General features: G+C 35.8%; 1 pseudogene; it reads right to left on the reverse strand.

Annotated features, from left to right (window-relative positions):
* Positions 1 to 4,553: 4,553 nt before the first annotated feature.
* Positions 4,554 to 6,538, reverse strand: LOC131160784 (protein FLX-like 1; annotated as a pseudogene).
* Between the last annotated feature and the right edge of the window lie 1,056 nt (positions 6,539 to 7,594).

The following is a 7,594-nucleotide window of genomic DNA, read 5'->3' on the forward strand; positions in this document are numbered from 1 at the left end:
TGCATGGCTGATGCGGTGATGTGTATTGTCTGCTGGTAGATACTTTTAGGTTGTTGCATGTCTTAATCTAAATGGCATCTGTATGATGCAAAAATATTGTGAATTGCAGGTTTGGGAAATGTTCTATTTATAGACAGTATGCTGCCAAAAATTTGTTAAAAATTTTAGGGAAAGGAAAGAAAAATTCAAAAAAGACCAATTTTGGACTATGTGATATAATTTTGCTTTGATTTCTTGCTTGCTTGGTGGTTATGCCAATTTTGGTTGGAGTCTATTATTTATGTTTGAAGGTTTAAGTTTAATTTATGTGCAACCAAAAATTAATTGTTAATCGCCAAAAAAGGAGATTAAAAGTAATATAGGGTTCATCAGAATGGATGGAACACTAGAGGAAGTGGCATTGTTTCCCATGCAAGTCTGTAGAAATTTGTTTCCCATTTTGTTTGTTTGTTCCTTCCTCCCACTCATTTTAGAGTAGCTAATGGCAATAGGGTTTGATTTTGGGAGGATGCTTGGCTTGGTTACAATCGTTGGAGTAGATGATGCTTCATCTTCTTAAAATTTCCACTCTTCACAATGCACGTATAATCTCTTTCTTTTCTTTGGAAAGGAGCTCTCTTTCTTGGGATTTTCATTTTATAGTGAATCTCATACCAACTGTGTCTACTCTATGAAATATGTTGTTTATGAGGATAATCCACTATATCCTGATATATGTATTTTATGGGATGCATGAACACGTTACATTATTTAATGTTTATTATATGAAGCTCCTGTGCACTCGCAAAATTCATTACTAGTTGGATTATTGTGAACTACTTATTGTAAATACTTAGGTTTGGAGCACATCTCTATGGAAAATGTCATATTTACAGGAGAAATGCTGCCAAAATTTTTCAAAATGTGTATACTAATTTTTTTAACTTTCTTAATTTGTAGGGTTTGTAACTGTGACAACGTCAGGAATATGTCATGCACTACGGATGTAGCTTTTCACTTTTTTTGTTATCTGAACAGATGAAATGTATTTGAATTTGAATTTGTATAATGTATTTGTATTTAAATTTAAATTTGTATAATATATTTGTATTTGAATTTGAATTTGTATAATATATTTGTATTTAAATTTGAATTAGAATTTTGAATAATTTATGAATTTTATTACAATTATGGTTTAATGTTATGTATAAGAAAATGTAATTTAATTACAAATTTTTACAGGAATTAATAATTGAAAAAAAATTAATTTCACTATTAATTGTCCAATTTAAGTATTAGTGACGGTTTCAAAATCGTCACTAATAGCCTTTTTAAAAAGTTTTAATGAAGGTTCTCAAATCGTCACTAATACTATGTCTTTAGTGACGATTCTGCAGAGCAACAGTGACGATTCTAAAACCATCACTAATACTATGGCTTTAGTGACAATTTTTGGTCAATCCGATGTAGAATCTATAGTGACGGGTTTAGGTTTTTAGTGACGGTTTTAATCCGTTACTAATACTTTATTATTAGTGATGGTTTGAAAAATTCGTCACTAATAAGTATTAGTAACAGCAGATATAGCGACTAATTGAAAACTGTCACTAATAATCTTATTTTTTGTAGTGCCTACACTTGAATGTTCATTTTCACTCTCCAGATTCTACACTTGAGATTCTCAAGATCTTACACTCGAGCAATCAACAAACTCTCAGAATCCTACATTTGAGAAGTCCTCAAGATCCTACACTCGAGCAGCCAACAAACTCTCATAATCCTACATTTGAGATGTCCTCGAGACCCTACACTCGAGCAATCAGTAGACTCTCAAAATCCTACATCTAAGAAGTCCTCGAAACAATACACTCAAGCAATCAGTAGACTCTCAGAATCCTACATCTAAGGAATCCTCGAGATCCTATACTTGAGCAGCCAGTAAACTCTCAAGATTCTACACTTGAGTAGTCTTCGGGATCATACACCCAAATCTTCATCCGACACTCATGATTCTACACTTGAGTAGTCTTCAAGATCATACACCCAAATTTTCATCTGACACTCATGATTTTACACTTGAGTAGTCTTCGGGATCATACACCCAAATCTTCACCCGGCCCTTATGATTCTACATTTGAGTGGTCTTCGGGAGCATACACCCGAATCTTCACCTAACTCTCATGGTTCTACACTTGAGTAGTCTTCGGGATCATACACCTAAATTTTCATCTGACATTCATGATTTTACACTTGAGTAGTCTTCGAGATCATACTCCCGAATCTTCACCCGACCCTCCACTACAAAAAAACTAGTTTTTAGTGACGAAAGTATTAGTAACGAATTCAATTTCGCCACTAAAAGTTGGTATTAGTGACGGTTCTTAAAAAATCGTAACTAATAGCCTAAGCATTAGTGACGGTTTTAGCAGTCGTCACTAATACAACACTATTAGTGATAGTTTTAAAGCTGTCACTAATACTTTCGTCACTAAAAACAACGCGGTAAACAATTTCCATGAGAAAATTTTTTCGGGAAAATATTAGCGACGATTCCAGAGTATTCGTGACGGCTTCAAAACCGTCACTACTAGTGTTTTTATTTAAAAATTTTTTAAAAAGAAATAGTTAAGGGTATTAGTGATAGTTGGGGAGAACCGTCACTAATAAGGGGGTATTAGTAACGGTTTTGAAACCGTCACTACTAGTTTTTTATTTAAAAAAATTTTAAAAAGAATTAGTTAAGGGTATTAGTGACGGTTTGGGAGAACTGTAACTAATAAGGGGGTATTAGTGACGGTTTTAAAACCATCACTACTAGTGTTTTTATTTTAAAAATTTTAAAAAAAAAATAGTTAAGGGTATTAGTGACGGTTTTGAAACCGTCACTACTAGTTTTTTATTTAACACAAAAAAACCCCAAGGGCCCCTAACCCGCGCCGCGGCTCTTACCCTTTCCTCATCTCTGACCTCTCAACTCTCACTCTCTCAAATCTCAATCCTCTCCTCTCCTGAGTCGCCTCTCATCTCCTCTGGTGCACTGCTACGTGTTGGACTTGCTGATACTGCGAGCCTGCAAAGTGTGAACGATCCCCAGCTCGAGTTCTCGTCTCCTCTAGGCTCCACGGACCACAGCCACAGGCATCTATAATCCCCAGCTCCACAGGTGACTTGACTCCACACCTCCAGCCTCCAGCTGCTCCACAGTAAGATTAAGCTCCCTTTATTTAGGTTTAGGTTGCTCTTGGGCTATAGTTTTCTATGATTTGGGATTAGAATTCTGCATACAGAATCGACATTCTTTTTCCCAAAATGAATGTAAGTTTATGCCTTAAGATTTACTTGTTGAAAAAAAAGAAATGTGGTTAAGATTTACAATTTTTTTTTTCATTGAAGTAAATATTATGAGAAGGTTATGCACACATTTGCGACAAATGAAAAAATACAAAAGAAAATAATAAAAGCATAACAATTTCCTAATTTGTGTCTTGTTCTGTACTTTGGGTGTTGAACTCAACTCCTCATATGTTGACTCGTATTTCGTACTGGCTTGATTAAATACTGCTTGCTCTGGTCATAATGGTCCTGTGTTCATGTAGTTTCTTTGTCCTCAAAATTTTTCTAAATTTTCAATTGCTGAAAATAGATATGCAGAATCAGTAGATAGATTGGGAGTGGGAGGTGGGAATAGATTCTCAAATTCAGGATTTTGATCTGTGCAAAGAAGTAGACAATGTGCTATATAATTTAATGGGTTTTGGAATGATAATTATGGTCAGGGATTAGGTAGCTTCAAGGTGTTGGCATAAAAAACTTCTTTGTAGCACTATTTATTTGTTGTATTTATATGATCCATTTAGTTTACTGCTTTCTATTGAATTAGTCTATGCATAAGAAAATCGATTATATGGGTGAGAAAGTTGTCTGGCGTTATATAAATTAAGTGTTGTTTGCTGCAATTTCTTTTTCTTTCATCTTATATAAATTCATTGGTTGTTGAGGTCTTTTAGTTTGGTACCTGGGATATTTGATTGTGGATGCATGGCTGAGGCAAACAAATCAAGTCTAGAAATTATCTACTACTACTAGATATAATGGCAACTTACAACATCAACTATGCTTCTCTGGTGCAGCCGCACTACCTCATAATGTAACCTTCTGCACATGTGCAAGGATCTCTGGATTCCTCACAAATTTTAACTGGTAGAGGCTTGTGTTGAGTTTATCCTTCCATAATTATTCTAGTGATAATGGGTTTCTGATAGTTAAATGAGTTTAAATTATATTCTTCATCTGTCGGTTCATTCAATTTCTGGCCAAAATGATACATCCTAAATCTCTGTGTATCCTATATTCTAGGAGTTGAACTGTCTTTTGAAATCTTCAAACCAACTTTAACTTTAGTACTCAAACTTTCAACTTTAACAAAGGCAACAACATTTCCCACAATGTCTATCTTGAGAGAACACTTTAAACCCAAATCTGAACACCTAATAAGTTGCAACCCAATGTACCAGTGTGCAAGCATCCAAAATGTGAGACCAGAAGACCACAGCTAAGACGATACGCAAAATAATCTATCTATGTCCTTCAGCTCATTGCATGTCATATCCACCCCATGAACCTGGTCCATGTCCATATTGAGGAAAGCTTTCCGCACCAGCCTGCATCTGAAATAGAGGGATATAATAACATATACAATACATGCTCAAAAATCCCTCAAGCATGCATATACACCAATTGAGGTCATTTAAAAATATAAAGCAAGAACTCACAGGATTCATGCCATAATTGGCTGGGTAAGCATTTCCTCTATAACCAGCATCAGGATTGCCATAATTTGCACTATAACCTGCAGTAGCATAAACCAAATCAAACCTATCTTCAAGTTCTTACCAACTAACAAGTCAATAAACAATGAAAAAAACACTTACCTAGATTCCCAACAGCAGCAGTGGCACATGCTCTCTTCTCTGCATTCGCAATCTCTGCATGAAGCTTTTCCATCTCCCGAGCCATTGCAACCAAATTCTTCCCCATTAACTGACCATGCTCATAATTCTCTGCATATCCTTTCTTTTCATACTCAATGGCAGTCCTATGCCAAAAAAACCACATGAAGTCATATCACAGAAAACAATCTCTGTAGCATATATTACCATGCAGCATGTTCATATCGATCTAGCATGCACCTCTGCATCTAGCATTGGGTAGACCTTATACAGTAACAATCCTAGCATACTGAATCTTTCGTTTCGTTTCTTCTAAAACAACTACAAGGACTTTTTATCATGAATCTAGTACCAGAGATCCAATGCATAATCTCATAATTCATTTATCTTCATGAATAATATCATTTTTCAATTATTTAACCATTTTGTTTTGCCCAGTTACCAAGAGCAGTCAACGTGCATATGTTTATATGCAACAACAAGATCTCATTTATAACAAGTACATTAAAATAATAACCACGCAAATCATTACCTCGTTCTCTGCAATTCATGTTTCATAGTCTCAATTTCTACCTTCAGTGCTGGTGCCTGTTGTCGATCACCAGTTGCTCTAACCAAATCTTGATTCAGTGCTTGAACTTGACCAATAAGATCCTACCTCAGTGCACCGAGCTCCTTAATATCAGCCTGCAATTGCAAAAGCTCATTCTTCATGGCCTCCACCCCACAAAGACCCACTTCCATTTTGATCGACTTCTCATACATTTCCCACATCTGAATGTCCTCTTTCGTGTGCAAGGAACTAGCAAAGTGACCCATCCGCTGCAACTCATGCTGGGCAACTTCTAATTCCTTCTTAAGAGCAACATGGGTTGCGACCAGTCTCTGGTTATCAAGTAGGAGCCCTTGGAATTCATTATGTTGGGCTGCAAGACGCTCCTCAATGATGGCTGGATGAGGGGGTAATGCCCTGGGACCCATCCTGAACTGGGATTCTCTCATTTCCTCAAGCAGTGCAAGATGTGGCATTGGTCCAAGACCTTTACTAAGGAGATGTTCTTGGGTCTAAAAAAAGGAGAAAATTTGGGCACCATTTGGTTAGCATCTTAAAAGTGCATCTTCATGCCTCTGAAAGCCAAAAAATAAAAACAATTACCTGTTGCTCTCGAAAGCTATAAGAACATAGCCAAGATTCTAACCAAACAATACCTAGCAGTTCACACAATTTCGATTCATTTTCTTTTCTCAAAATTTTTCCCGCAACACAAAGAGAACAAAAAGGCCCTAAAAAAAATAAATAATAAAACCTTTAACAGAGAACCAAAAACAAAAAAACCAAATCAATAATATTGTCAAAATCCCGTATCCAACAAGTTTTTTTTTTTTTTTAAATCAAAAGTAAAAATAGAATAGTTACTCAATTCACTTTTTTTTTTTTTATGATAATACTACAAAAAAACTGGTTTTTAGTGATGAAAGTATTAGTGACTTCGCATTGGGTTAATAAGAGTCATAAGACATCCATCAACCATGCATGCATCATTATTTTCACCATCATTGTCTTTGAGGAACATGAAAAATAAGATCCTTACATCAAGGGAGAGGCCCATCTAAAGAGAAAAAACCAAAGAGGGAGGGAAGGAGAAGGGAGGGACACAGATTAAAGAAAGAAAGTCTTCAAGCCTTTAAGAGAGAAGAGGCTTTGATTCATCAAGTACATGTATTTTATTTATGTATTTTTATCTAAAAATTGAAATTTTCAAAAGGTTTACACCTTAATGCCATAAGGATCATGCCTTGCCTACTTATCACGAGCCCCTTATGCAAAATTAATTATTGTCATTTCATGTGTGCATCAAAGCTTAGACCCGTTCAAGAATGGTTACTATACATTCATGCCTCATTGTACATGTGGGACAAATCAAATGTTAAAATTCAATTGAGTATTAGTCATATTATGTAGACTAATAATCAATTGAACATGTCGATTATTTGTTTCATTTACAATTAGTCATGTTCGTATTTCAACCATTATTGAATTGTCCAATGTGGACAATTTAGGAAGTTGTATTTATATTCTTGTCATCGTTCACGCTTTCGTCATTGTCATTATATATTTCGATCGCGTCTCTACTTGTGTTCTCTGGGTGCATAGTGGGGTGTGGTGGCAACTTGTTAGTGATAGAAAACTAGCAGGTGATGTGCACTTCCCCCATCTCGTGTACTTGGAGAGCCATGGGGAGATGTTGCTGAAATTTATACTGACTACGACGAAGGAATTTGAGCAATTGATGGCAATGTAATTGCAACATTCCTGAATGGGATAGGATCCGTACCCTTTAAATGGAAGGTTGTTGATTATAGGATTCACAATGCATGCGTCATAAACATTCTGACAATGTAATCAACACCATTTACTTGAACATGTTATAGGGAATTAATAAACATGGATAAGAGTTGGATAAACGCTCGGGGTAGGTTTTTTCCAAAATACGTGAAAGGGGTACATGATTTCATAGAGTTCACGCGTCCTCGTGCTGACAGTGCTAGTAGAATAAAGTGTCCTTACAAGAGATGCCAAAACATAACATTCAAACACATTGATCTGGTCCATTCACATTTATTAGACTTTGGAATGGAGAAAAGGTACACAAGATGGTTGTTCC

This window comes from Malania oleifera, chromosome 7 (assembly GCF_029873635.1).
Source record: "Malania oleifera isolate guangnan ecotype guangnan chromosome 7, ASM2987363v1, whole genome shotgun sequence".
NCBI classification, from domain to species: Eukaryota; Viridiplantae; Streptophyta; class Magnoliopsida; order Santalales; family Ximeniaceae; genus Malania; species Malania oleifera.